Source organism: Rattus norvegicus, chromosome 3, assembly GCF_036323735.1.
Source record: "Rattus norvegicus strain BN/NHsdMcwi chromosome 3, GRCr8, whole genome shotgun sequence".
NCBI lineage: Eukaryota > Metazoa > Chordata > Mammalia > Rodentia > Muridae > Rattus > Rattus norvegicus.
This window is the reverse complement of record NC_086021.1, coordinates 109,702,814-109,717,435: the sequence shown is the minus strand read 5'-3', so window position 1 is coordinate 109,717,435 and position 14,622 is coordinate 109,702,814. Positions and strand designations below refer to the sequence as shown.

General features: G+C 43.9%; 1 pseudogene; it reads left to right on the top strand.

Moving 5' to 3' along the window:
* Window positions 1-7,313: 7,313 nt before the first annotated feature.
* On the top strand, window positions 7,314-12,176 carry Rps8-ps15 (ribosomal protein S8, pseudogene 15; annotated as a pseudogene).
* Window positions 12,177-14,622: the final 2,446 nt, after the last annotated feature.

The following is a 14,622-nucleotide window of genomic DNA, read 5'->3' as shown; positions in this document are numbered from 1 at the left end:
TTGACCATCCTTTTATCCATCTGGTTTCTGGCAGGCCCTCTGTCAAGGGTGTACAGCACTGGAAAATTTCCGCCGTGTTCTAGGCTCCCAGGCTTCAGGTGGATCACGTAGTAGTTCCACACTAGTGAGACTTTTGTGGTGGGCTCTGCTTTTGCCAAAAGCAACAGCCCCAGGCTCACTGTCTACAATAAGATATTCCTGCCCAGCCCTTCCTGACTCAGGTACTATCCTTACCTAGTCATCTCATCCCTCAGGGCCTCAGTTTCTTTACCTATGAAATGGAATGTTTTGATTAAAGTCTTTGCCAGCTCCATGTTCCATGACTAAGCACCTGCAAACTCACAGGCAGATTCTAGGAGCAGGTAAGAGTCTTGACGGCTGAGGGGAGTCTGTGATTCCAGGTGAATGATGGTATATATCTTGATGTGGAAATTTGAACACCACCTTGACAGTCAGCACCTCATGCAAGCTGTGGGTCCCTGGGCTCTGCAGATGGCTAAGCTGTCTCCAGCTTCCTGTCCCCCTAACTGAGAGACGGAGGTGGCTGTCTCAATGCAAGCCCTGAGCTCACTGACCTTCTGCTTCTCAGTCATGGTATTAATAGTCAGAACCAGTGGCTAACAGCTGCCGGTTTCAGCTTTAGATACAGAACACATGACTAACGGGTACCTAGGAAACTAGGGCCTGGAGTGGGTTGGTGGGAAGGTAGAGAGGAATTGATTCAGGCTCTGGGAAAGTCCTGAGGAAAACTTTCTTCTCTGCCTCCCTTTTTCTTTTCTCCTTTGCTTCAGGGACAGCAGCAGGCTGTGGTCAAGGTGCTTTGAACAGCCCATTGTGAGGCTAAGGCAGCTGCTGCTAGAGGCTTCAGGGAGGGAGGAGTGCCAAAAGCATGAACAACAAATGTCTGTCCCGGAGCTGGGTGGCTAGCCTTACTTTCTCCTGTGAAGACAGGGATACTAGCAGCGACAGCAAGAGCAGTAAAGCCACCAGGCTACCGGGCCACCAGCACTCAAGCCACACTAGACAATGAGGCAGATCCTGACATGGTCTCCTGGAAACAGCTCAGAAAGTGGCATCAATATCGTGTCACAGATAAGGGAACTGAAGCTCCAGTGGGAGAAGCTACTTGTTCAAAATTCTCCACCCAAGGAGCTGCAGGACTACAACAAGGACTGGGCACCAAGGAGCTTCAGGACTACGTCTGAGCTTGAGCTTGCTCTCTTGAACAAGCTCCTTGAATCGCTGCTTCTCAGTCTCTCAGGAGTGGAGAGTCTCTCACTGCAGCAGCACTGTCCTCTTACACATAAATAATCCCAGAAGCTCTGGCACTCTGTCAGTCCCCAGGCATCTATGTGCTTAAGGACCCTTCTCAGTAACAACATGGGCAAAATGTTGACCTGGTCCCCAAAACAGAAATTTAATATTTCATGGATGAGACAAATGACACAGATCCTGTGGGTTTGGCATGCATTAATTATGGCCTCTAGGAAAGGCCCCACCTCTGCCATTTACCAGTTGTATGGCTCTGGACAGGTGTCTTATGGTACCCGTGTCTCATTCCTCATTTTCAACAAAAATAATGCTATCTCTTTCATAGAGCAACTTTTAAAGGTTGAAGAGCTAGTTAAAGGTTAAAATACTATTGCACAGTATATGCCTAGTCATTTTGGCAACTATTTTGAAATCTGGTCAATGAGGCACTAGCCAAATGGCTTGAATTATATTCTATTTTCTCTAGTAACCAATTGTATGACTTCAAATGGCTTCCTTTGGGGCTGGGGATTTAGCTCAATGGTAGAGCGCTTACCTAGGAAGCGCAAGGCCCTGGGTTCGGTCCCTAGCTCCAAAAAAAAAAAAAAAAGAACCAAAAAAAAAATGGCTTCCTTTTCTGATTCTATTCCCAAATTGAGAACAGTGTTGTGGTAAGGAGTAAATAAAATGATATAACAAAAACCTACTGTGTTCCTCATCTCCATTACCATATTAACTGTGAGAATGGTGGAGCATCTTTACATGTTTGTTGGCCTAATGCGATTCACTTTTTAAAAAAATCTGTCTGTGTCACTCTCTGTCTGTCTGTCTCTATCCCTGTTTCCCGTTCAGTGCTGTCTCTCATAGGGGTGTGTGTGTGTGTGTGTGTGTGTGTGAGTGTGTGTGTGTGTGTGTGTGTGTGTGTGTGTGTGTGTATGAAGGGCAAAGATTGGTGTTCAATGTCTTCCTCGATCACTCTTCACCTTACTCTTCTGGAGACAAGGTCTCTCAGTGATCCTGGACCCCTTTGACTAGGCTGGCTGACCCAGAATCTGCCCTTCTCTGACCCTTGGTTTACAGATACATAGCACCAGCACCTGAGTTTTATGTGGCAGTTAGGGGGGTCCAAACTTAGGTCCTCAGTGCAGTAAACCCTTTATGGGGAGGCTTCCAGTTTCCATGCAAGGATTTCTGCTTCAAGTCTGAAGTGCACCTTCTTTGGACCTGACAGGGCAAGCTCGCATGCTGCCCGTCATATCCTTCAGGTGCATGGATGGCACCACACTGTTTACACTCATTATCTCAGTCATGGAAGCATCATCCTTCACTGACCTCGTCTGTAGAAGGCAGATGAGGAAATTGGAGTTCAGAGATTGGAAAACACAGAAAGAAGGACATCTTCCAGATCATGAGCCTTAAAATATGTGTTATGGTAAATACTAAATGGTACATGTACCAGGCGGTCACTTTCTCACTAGTTCCGGTTCCAACAGGCCATAGGAACTGGTGCTAATTTAACTAGCCCCCAAGTACTCTCAGACCCGGGCAGTCTGTGAGCCATTCCAGTACAGCACCCTGCCATTCTGTTTTGCTTTCACTCACAGTTCCCTTGGTGGGATGTTACCACACTAGGCATACACATCCCAATTCTGTGGTGGGCTTGGTGTGTCCCACCACCGCACCTTCTCTTGAACTCAATTAAGTCGCCACATGAAAGAACACACCACACAATAACCTCTGATCCAATTGATAAGATATAATTTGCCCATCTAGACAGCACAAAATCCTGAATACACCCATCCCTTAAAAATATTCATAATAACCTGTATCTACGCACAGAGAAGAACCTTATCATCTGCCGCCGTGTTCTCCCAGACCCCCCTCCTCCTCTGCTTCTCTCTTTCCTTCTAAAACCTCTGTTCCTGCCTCCCTTCTCATCCAAGGACAGGCCCCATTTTATCTTGTCTGCCTTCACCTGCATAATGACATCAACCTACAAATATGTGCTTGGTGGTATCCAACAGAAGTGACTGCTTTCCCACCTAGCATCGGCTTCCCTTTCTCTCCTTCAGAGTCTTGGTTTTGTTAGATCATCTGTCCTGTCCATCTCAACTCCTTGAGTGTGTCTGAGACAGCAATGATGGTTCTACCCCCTACTGAGAGACTGACCCTTGATACGTGTGTGTGTGTGTGTGTGTGTGTGTGTGTGTGTGTGTGTGTTACTCAAGTACCAGTGTGTCCAGAAGTCATTCTCAGGTGTCATTCCTGGGGAAGCCATCAACCTTGTTCTTTGAAACGAAGTCTGCCATGGGATCTGGGGCTCTTATGCTTAGATCAGATGCCTGCCCAGAAAGCTCCAGGGCACTGTCTGTCTCTGCCTCTCCAGAGCTGGGACTACAAGTTTGTGCCTCCCTACCTAGCTTTGGGAATTTGGCTCTTGTACTGACTTTATTGGCTGTGTAGTTGTAACTGTTCATCCACTATGCCCATCCTTATCAGCTGTCTGAGAGGATAATCTAAACGAGGCTCAAAGCTGCATGCATAAATATTTCTATTAAAGTTTCCCAGACCATCATAGCCCAAGGAAGCAACTTCAGTGTACGTCCTCTGGGATCTATTTAAATGAATTATGCAATATTTAGTCCATAGGAGGCTAGATACAAATAAAAATGGTAATTATGAGATTTGCATTGAAAGCTAAGCAATGAAGAATAGAAATAAACTGAGTGATAACTCTTGCCTGTAATCTCGGGAGGCTGAGGCAGGAGGATTATTCCAACTAACTTGAGAAATAGTGTGATACCTTGTCCTTTTTTTTTTTTTTTTTTTTTTTTTGACCCTGGGCTTTCCATCATGGGCTGTATAAGAAAGCAAACTGATTAAGCCATGAGGTGCAAGGCAGTAAGCAGCACTTCTTCGGCTTCTGCTTCAGTTCCTGCCTGTGAGGTCCTGTCTGGAGTTCCTGGCCTTGACCTCCTTTGATGGTGGGCTGTGACACAAAGCTGTAAACTGAATAAACCCTTCCTTCCCCAACTTGCTTTTAGTCCTGGTGCTTTGTCACAGCAATAGAAATCCTAGTTGGACAGACCTGCCTTGGAAAAACACAGATTCCAAGCAAAGCAAACAAAAAAAGACTCTAAATAAAGATAAACAGGAAAGGAGACAATCTGTATACCTTGTGGCTTCCAGGCAAAAGCATCTTCCCACATGTAATTGAAAACTGGAAGGAGGTTCACAAAAGTAAAGTTCTAACCTTTAACAGTAAGGGGATCTCTGATAAAGGTGGTTCATCCCACCAGAGGGATTCAGCATCCCAGAGGCATTAAGTTGTTCAGAAGAGAAGTAGAGGCATGCTGGAGGCACTGTGATCAAAAGCTGGTGTGTGTGTGTGTGTGTGTGTGTGTGTGTGTGTGTGTGTGTGTGTGTGTGCGCGCGCGCGCCCGCATGTATATGTTTATGTTTGTAAATGTTTGTGTGTATATGTAGTTGTATATATGCGCATCTGTGATTTTGTTCATCTTTGTGTGTATGTTTGTACATATATGTACATGTATGTGTATGTATGTGTATGTATGTGTATACATACACATGCATGCCTATGTGTATACCAGTTATCTCAGTGGTGGAAGAAGGGGAACCATGTATGTGAGGGAGGCTTGTTATTCCTTGACACAGCTCATCCTCATCAGACATGCAGATCATCGCCTGATTTTCAAGAAGTCTGAACTCTAGACAGCTTCTCCTTATCTCTCCCCAACTTTCCTCTTTTGGACTGGCTCACTTTTCAACTTGAATCAGACAGTGGAGCTCTGAGGACAGGTTCCCATAGCATGACAGAAAGGGAAATCTTGACCCTGATTCTGGATCACTTAGGTCCTGAAGTTTCCACAAGGATTTCTGGAGCTTGACCAGGTCATTGTCAGCATCCTAGAGGTGCAGGCAGAGATATGCAGGGGACAGGATGGAGAAAAGGCACAGACACACACCACAAACCCTTCTCTAGAGGAAATGAAATTCAAGTGAGTAACGAACAGGATGAGAGGCAAATATGGAGGTGAGAAGGAGAGAACTTCTCGGATGACAGAAAAGGTGGCACAGTTACTTTGTCCTCCCCTGTCCGCCATCCATAGGGGCTAGCATCACAATGTCATGAGCGAGGCTTTTTGGTGAGATCACATTCAATGGCTTTCCTTCTATGTGAGTGTGGGCCATCCACTTAACCTTTCTGATATTCTGATTCTTTAAGTGGCATTAGCCAATCCTCTAACCCAGAATTAATGGAGATATCCTGAGAGAGCTCTTCTCTGGGTGTCTGGCTGATAACATCCATAATGAACTCCGTGCTCTGTGTTACTTGAGGCCCTGTGAAACCATTCACCGTTTAGCCTGTCCCAGAATGTGAGGCATTACCAGCATTTAGTCTTAACCCTATCATTATTTCTTCCTGATCAGCATGGGCCAAGAGAAGCTTGCTTATTTTTCCCAAGGGAGTGGCGTGAAGGGGCTGTCCTAAGCCTGAACCAGAGCCACCCATCTAGTCAGCAGTAGTGAGAATAGAGACACATCTGGGGCCTAAATGAGGCCACCAGGAGCTGACTCTGTGGGTGGGGAAAGAGAAAGGGACAAACCCAGGCTGATGAAGTAGCAGGCTGTACAGCACGAACCCAGATGCAGCAGAAAGGGCAAGTTTCAAGCCCCCCAAAATAGTCACATGCAGTCTGTAACTCATGGGAGGGGATCGAAGTCCAGAGACAGGTCTGCAGGGAAAGTGAGAAGCTGAGGGATGGTGGTGAAGATCGGGGATGGGTGGGAGAAGGGGATACGATAGATTATTCTGATCATCATTTTGGCAGGATCCAGAAGTACCTTGGAAACAAATCTTTGGTCATTCTTTGAGGGAGTTTATAGTTTGGGTAAGTTGAGGTAGAAAGACTCACTCTAACTGTGGGTGATACCATTTCACGGGTCAGAGCCCCCGACAGAATAAGAACAAGAAACCATGCTGAGAGTTAACATTTATCTCTGACTACACATGTAAAGTGACCACTGGTCTGTGCTTTCACTTCTTGGTAACACACCGTCCCAGCCACAATGGGCTGAATACACAAACTGTAGGCCAGAGTGAACACTTTCTTCCTAAAGATGCTGTTGTTGCCTGTGTTGTCATGATAACAAGAAAAGTAAGAAAGGGAGAAGAGATTGGGCATGTGACAGAGGAGCAATTTCTGAGAGAATGAGAGCACTCTGGTTTTTTCCTGCCACCCACAGGTGCCCCATTGATTGGTGCTCAGTACAGGCGTTTTGGTGGTTTCTTCATGGGGTGAAGCAAAGCTATTTTGGGCTCATTTGTCTGAAGAGGTATAGGACCTCCTCTCCCCCATCCTGGGTGTTCCTGCTTTACAGCACTAGAGCAGAATAAAGTAAACTTTCTATTCCCAAACAAGGATAGGCAGGGAAAGGGCATAGCCTTCTAGGGCTGGAGACAGGATGGAAGCTGTTACTGAGGAGGCCTGGCTTGGGTATCATAACCGTGAAAGCCGATTTCGTTCTTATGTGGATTTTCCCTACAATTTCTCCTAGTTCTTTTGTTCTCGTCACGGACAAGGAAAGATTAGCTAAACTTCCTGACCCATAGGCAACAGGGACTCTGGTCTTCTTTAGGCACAGATGACACATCAAAGTACCAGCTAACAAAAAATGACCAGCAGAATGCTCTCAGAAGGACAGCATAGGTAGTAGCCCTTTTCCATAATGGTCTATCTATGTTTATGTTACTTACATGAAACCTCTAGCTGAGAAAATTAAAATAATAAGAATATACAAGATCAAAATGTATGATGTATGCATAAATTATCAAAGAATGAACTTTTCCATGAGTAAGAAGTAGAATGACCAATGATGTGATGATGAGATGGTGGTTATGTTATTTTAAGTAGCCTGTGTCTCATAGAGACACATCCTGAAATATTTACAGATTGAAAGATGTGATGTTTGCAAAGCACTTCAAAACAATCCAGCTGTGAGGAAGGAAACAAAAGACACTCACTGGTAAAACAGGCAAAATGTCCATCATCGTGAAGCTGGCAGGTGACACTCTGGAACTCATATAAATTTCTGTCTACCTGTGTAGTCACTGAACTTTTTCATACTAGGTAGGAGCTTTCATTTTCCGTTCCTTCCTTCCTTTGGTGTTCTCTTCCATTAAGCTTTCATTTATCTAAGGAAAAACTTCATCCATAATCTCACACTATCTTCTTTCAGTTTCCTGCTCACCTGCCCCTCCCACCTGTCCTCCTTTCCCTCCTTCCTTCTTCTCCTTTCAGAGATCAACCCCCAGCTTGCGAAGGTTGTGGCTCTGTGATTGGCTTTTGACCAATGATATGTATAGGAAGTGATGGTCTCACCAACAGACATAGCCCATGGAAGCTTCACAAAGAGGATTTCCATGTTCCTTTCTTTTTACCACAAGTAGAAATGACCCAGCAAACTTAGAAGCCATGTTGTAATTTGCAGAGACATTAGCAACCCAAGCTTACCTTCCCAGCTACTCAGGAGTGGTGACAGGTTTAAGGTGACCCCAACATAAAATATCCATGCGCTAAAGCCATTGTACATTTTTAAACCAAACTTCATTAATACCAAAATTATATCCACCACACAAAAAGAGAAATCCATCTGGAAGCGAGGTGAGAGATGGGACAGAGAAGTACATAGAAAGACACAAAAAGATTAAGTTTGGAGAAAGAATATGTCAGAAATACCCACTATTTTTGGGCCCTGTTATAGTAGATTGAATACACACATTGCTACATTGTGTTCTTTGACTCTCACCAATGGACTTAAAAAACTTTATATAAGGAACTTAAGCTCAAATGCATGGAGTAAACAGCCAAGGTCATTAAGTAAATGATGTTGGGAGTTAGTTGACATGTTGAGAATAATACGTCTCAGTTAAAGGGACTTACTGAATGAGGATGGGGTGAGATCAGGAAAGGGGAAGGGGGGAAGAAAGAGGATAGGGAGATAAAGGATGAGTAGTCAAACTATTCAGCCATCAGAACCTAAGAGCCATCCTCAGAATCATCATCCTTTGGTTCTTCTTCTTCTTCTTCCTCTTCTTCTTCTTCTTCCTCTTCTTCTTCTTCTTCTTCTTCTTCTTCTTCTTCTTCTTCTTCTTCTTCTTCTCCTCCTCCTCCTCCTCCTCCTCCTCCTCTTCCTCCTCCTCTTCCTCCTCCTCTTCCTCCTTCTTCTTTTCAAGTTGTGTGTGTGTGTGAGAGAGAGAGAGAGACAGACAGACAGACAGAGACAGAGATAGAGAAACAGAGAGGTATAAATATGTGCATGTGTGTGGATGTGTGGTATGTGTGTATGTGAAATGTCTGTGTGTGTGAAGTATATGTGTATGTATACATGTGTGTGAGGTGTTTATGTATGTAGTATGTGGTATGTATGTGTGTGGTGTGAATGTATACATGTGCATGTGTGTAGTAATTTGTGTGTGATATGTATGTGTATGTGTGTTTGTGTGTGTGAGGTATTTGTGTACGTGTATATGTGTGTGTGGTATGTGTATGTGTCTGTGTGTTTGTGTGTGTTACAAATACCACAGTACCGGTAGGGAGGTCAGAGGACAACTTAGAGGAGACTGTCCTCTCCTTCCACCATTAGGGTCTGGGAGATTGAACTCAGGTTGTTATGCTTGGCGGCAAGCACCCTTACTCACTGAGCCATCTCCCTGGCCCTATACACAGTTTCTTGTCTAGTACATTGCAAACCTGCCTTGAAATATTATTGGACTTTCCTAATATGCCATAGTTTAGACCCTTGCTTACCTTAGGTTCTTTACTACTTTATGCTAATGTGATGCTAATGATTTCCTAGTCTACATGTAAGTCACAATTGCCTTAGCAGGAATCATCTTTGGTCACTGTGTTAAATCACTGAAATTTTATTGTTGCTATTGAGGCATTACCAAGACCATTCTAATTAATACAATTTAATCCCCTCTCATGATCAGATTACTCATTGTGCTCAAGATTTAGCTCGTGATATTGTGCATGCCAGGTAACAGCTATACCACTGAGCTACCTGCCTAGCCCTTGTGTTACCATTTTTGCATCCTGCAAACCTAATGCACATAATTAATCCTCCAAGGGATCTTTTGCCCATTGTGTGGTAAAGTCTTGGTGTCCTTCTTATAACTGTGACCTAAGAGGTCACCATGAACTTTTAGGTCTCATCCATTTAGTCTTTCTATTGCAACCATCATTGAATCCAAACCTCCCAGCATGGCCTGCAAAACTGGGAAAGTTCATGTCCTAGTGTTTGTTTCCTCTGCTCCAGCCACATGAGCTTTGTCTGCCTCCAAACCAGCTACAACCCTCACAGCAAGCCTTTGCATTTGCAGTGAACTCGGACAAAATTTTCTCTCATCTCTATGCAAGTGTGGTCCAAGCATTACCTCTTCAGACCAACCTTCCCCAGACAATGATTAGTTATCCTGGGCCCACTTCCTCAACAACAAAGAGAAACCAGCCTGTCTAGGAGCTGTTGGAACACAAGTGTCTAGAGCAGGGCCTGGAATACAGAGGTGACTTGCAAACACTCTTGATCTAATGAAGGTCCCTGGCATGCCAGCCTGGATCTCAGCCACTCTTGGAGGAGAGAAGGCAGGCTTCCTTCTTCTTTGTCTCTCAGTGCTTAGTCTGTGCACTGCTCACAGATGCACCCTGGTTGGTGATGGGATCTGTCACATTCCTAGTTGATGATTGCAAAGCTCTATTTTCCTTCACATCATGGTGATTTTATCCCTGCCTTTTATCCTCTACCTTCTTATACAATCACAATCACACTCACCAGAGATATCTTTCTTCCTCTCTCCTCCGCCCTCCCTGCCCACATCCTTTCCTGATTGAGCTTAGTTCAACAAATCTCATTGTCGGCCATGCAGCAGCATCTAGATTCAGGCTTTTATGGTCAGGGAATGGTATCCAGTGATACAGGCTTTGGCCTGGCTTCTCCTAGTCCCAGAAACTCTTCTTTTTCCATAAGTATTGATGTTAAGCCACAATAGGACTTGTCTGGAGGCTCATGCCTCTGCATGGGAGCCCAGAAGTTCTACCCTTTGGGTGTTTCTAAGAGAAGCTGTTACTGTCTGCCAGGTGGAAGGCTTTGCCTTTGAAATAGATTATTAGGCATGTCCAGGCACAAAGAGGCTCTCTGACAAAGGTTTTGGAAGACAGACGATCTGCTACTCATTTGGATCAGCTTGCAACTGTAGGCAAATCACTCTGGAATCTAGTTTCTGTCACAGTACAGTGAGTCAATGAGATTTTGGGGTAAAATGTGACATTGTTAGAAGAGCTGAGAGGGAGCAAGTCACAAAAGGAGCAAGAGAAGACCTAAGACATACAGTCAAATCCTGAAGTTCAGATCCAGCAACGGGCAGCTCTACAATGTCCTTTAACGTTTTTACCACCTGTAGGTGGAGTGATAGTCTTCTATTCATTAAGTCTTTCTGGTTGTAAGCAACAGAAACTAATGTGGACTAACAGAGGCAGAATGAAAGGAATTAGTGGTAAGGGTTTGGGTGCCCCACAGTAGTCAAGGAACCTGCAAAGTGTCAGAAATGAGGACATATTTTCTGCTTGTCCCCTACTCTCTGCCTTCTGTTTTCTCCTGCTTCTCTATAAGCATGGGTGGAGGAATATACCTGTCCCACAGCCTTTAAGTTGTAATGTATGTTCAGCTACATTGTGTTTCTGAATTTCACAAACAGCTCTAACATGGCTGGACTTGGATCAGGCTGCCACTGGGATCATTCGACCATGCTCATGGAAAATAGGGAGTCACAACATAAAATTATAGAGTCAGGAATTCATTTTCAGGATCAGAGAAGGAACTGTGTCTTGTGGATTGAACAACAGTAACGACAGCAACAAAAAGAAAAAGGAAACCAAAGAATATCCTGCAAGGAGTGCAGGAACTGACTAAACACTCAGGCATAAGAAAGGGAAGGGTGTTCATGTCTAGTCTGAGCACACAGCTATCTTGTGATGATTCAATAGGGAAAAAGATAGCACTCCCCAACTTCAGATTGTCTGATGAGCAGTCAACATCTGAGTCTCTGCTATTCAATAAGCCTTTCTCATTTTAAGAAAACTGTGAGAATCACCATGTGCCACTCTCTGTCTAACACCAGTCTACCTCCCCATGTGATATTTTCAAATTACAATTTCCCTCCCCCAACTCCTCCCTGCCTCCCCACTGACCCAACTCCATGCCTTTATTTCTCTTTAGATCTCTCTTTAGAAAACGAACAGGCACTCTTTCCAGCCAGCGGGGGTAAGAGAAAACCCTACCACAAGAAGCGGAAGTATGAGCTGGGAAGGCCGGCCGCCAACACTAAGATTGGCCCTCGCCGCATACACACAGTCCGAGTTCGAGTTCGAGGAGGCAATAAGAAGTACCGTGCTCTGAAATTGGATGTGGGGATTTTTCCTGGGGCTCTGAGTGTTGTACTCGCAAAACAAGGATCATTGACGTTGTCTACAATGCATCCAATAACGAGCTCGTCCGCACTAAGACCCTGGTGAAGAATTGCTTTATGCTTATTGACAGCACACCGTACCGACAATGGTACGAGTCCCACTATGCACTGCCCCTGGGCCGCAAGAAGGGGACCAAGCTGACTCCTGAGGAGGAAGAGATTTTAAAAACGATCAAAGAAAATTCAAAAGAAATATGATGAAAGGAAAAAGAATGCCAAAATCAGCAGTCTTCTGGAGGAGCAGTTCCAGCAGGGCAAGCTTCTCACCTTTATTGTCTCAAGACCAGGCCAGTGTGGCAGAGCAGATGGCTATGTACTCGAAGGCAAGGAGTTGGAGTTTTATCTGCGGAAGATCAAAGCCCGGAAAGGCAAATAAATGTCATAGCTCATGGAAAAAAAAGAAAACAAACAGGCAAACAAAACAACAAACAAAGCATAATAAGAAAGGAGAGAGAGAGAGAGAGAGAGAGAGAGAGAGAGAGAGAGAGAGAGAGAGAGAACACGAAGCAATATGAGACAAAATTATACAGCAACCATTGAGCTAGTTTTGTGTTGGCCATCTACTGCTGGGCATGGGGCTTGGCCTTCAGAGAGGGTTATATATCTAGTGAGACTCCATTACAGCTTTTATCTTTCTTAAATGAAAGTGAGTAGAATAAAGGTAAAGTAAATACTAATCTGGACTCCCATTGGTTTAGTGGTTTTCCCAGATCAGTAATTAGGAAGAAACAAAAGATTTCTGTCTTTATATTTCTTGATGATGGGAAATTTTGTTAAGTAAAATAAAGGTGTGGTTTTGAATTAGTTACCTGCCCTTGCAAGATTCAGGGAATTTTGTTCGTTTAAATCTGTAAAATGATAATTTGCTGTCAATAGGGTTTCTGTGACAACTAGACAACATTGGATTGGCTGTGCTAAGACTAACTTTTACAAGCCTGACAATAAGGGAGTTTATGGAGACAGAAAGTGATGGTGATGATAGCAGTGATAGCGGCCGTGATGTTGTCCATGACAGTAATGACAATGTATATGATGGTTGCGATGTTAGCTTTGTCAACTTGATACAACCTCGAACGACCTGAGAAGAGTCTCGATTAGGAGTTGTCTATGTGGATTTGCTCTATGGCATGTCTATAAAGGATTGTCTTAATAACTTAGTTGATATGAGAAAGACCCAGCCCACTGTGAGTGACACCATTCCTTAGTCAGGGAGCACTGAACTTTGTAAGAGTGGAGAAATCAAGCGAAGCAAGAGCATGCAAGCAAGAAGGCAAATGATCATGTGCTCATTCATTTCCCTCTGCTCTCGACTGTGGATATGTCACAACTTGCTGTTTGAAGTTTCTACCTTCTCCATAGTGATGGACTATGACTCAGAAGTGTAAGTGGAAATGAGTCCTTTTCTCCCCCAGTTGCTTTTTATCAGGGTATTTTATCACAGTGACAGAGACAAAAGTAGGTCAGTGGTAATGATGATAGGGATAGTCATGATGGGAATGATGCTGATGATAGGACTAGTGCTGGTAGGGCTGGTGGTGGTGGTGGAATTGTTATGGCTAATTATTTAAAAACCCAGAGTGTAAAATGTGCCCACTCTTTAGTAGCTGTACAATACATGCATGAATGAATTAATTAATTAAAAGAATAAACAATTCAAATTCTATACTCAAACATTCCCATTTCTAAGTTTGTTACTAAGCAGCTTTGGGGTTGGGTACTATTTTCTTAGTCCCAAACATTCTATGTGAAAGCCACTTGGTGACTGATATGGCCAATTTAGAATCTAGGTTCCTCTATCCCCGTAGCATTCTCAGAGTACTATAGTTACAGCAACTACTTAATTTGTCATAATTTGAAAGTTTTATTAATCCTAAAGGCCTAGCTCTGTGATCACTTCTAGCTGAATAATAGTCACTCAAAGTTATTTATTTATCATAAAGTTTCACTCATTCCTAGCTACCGGCTTTTTAGACTCCACTAATGATTATTTCATGAGAGTTTCTCGTTATTGCTCATTTGCATGTGTAGAACTCAGCTTGTGACTGTGAACTAAGAATGAATTCCATTGAGAGTTCAATATTAACCGGAATAGTACTTTTACCTTTACCTTGGCTGATCAATTCTTGTCTCTGAAATGGTGTTCCATGTTTGTACCATTCCACGATCCATCTCTGGGTCTCCCAGCCTTGCCCTTCATACTTCATTCACATTTGGTCTAGCCTTTTATTTTTCTTTGCTTAAGAAGAGGAGCTCTATGATCACTCATCAGAAGCCATCAGGCCCTGGCGTTTCTGTAAGAGCGTCTCATCTGTATGATGTGAACAGGCTCCTCGGTAGGCTGCTGAACTGGCCACTTTACAGAGCGCGCTGCCTGAATGTGTTCAGCAGCCCTCAAGTTGCCTGGATCTACCCATGAGCTCATGTAGCTTCTGAAACACCCCATAAGCTGTGATGGGAAAAAAGAAAGCAGCAATCACTCGTGCATTTGTACAGTGCTCATTTATAGATCATGATAGAGAAAGCCAGAGACTAGAATACGTCAGCTACTGCAATTGATATGCAATCATGTCCCTGGACACTGGCAGCTCATAGGATGATAAGTGATTGCTCTCTCCACTCAAGTGGGCACCGCAGTGGCGGATCCTTATATCTTATTTTTCTCAGTATTCCTAAACTATGAAAATGGTCTCCTTACCCTCGTTTTGAACCCGAATTTCCCAGAGGTGAAGTTGCTGATGCTCAGATTTGGGCTCTCTCAGCCCAAAGCTGATGACTGTATTCTGGCTTCCTTCCAAACCCTGTGATTTCATGACAAGCCCCAC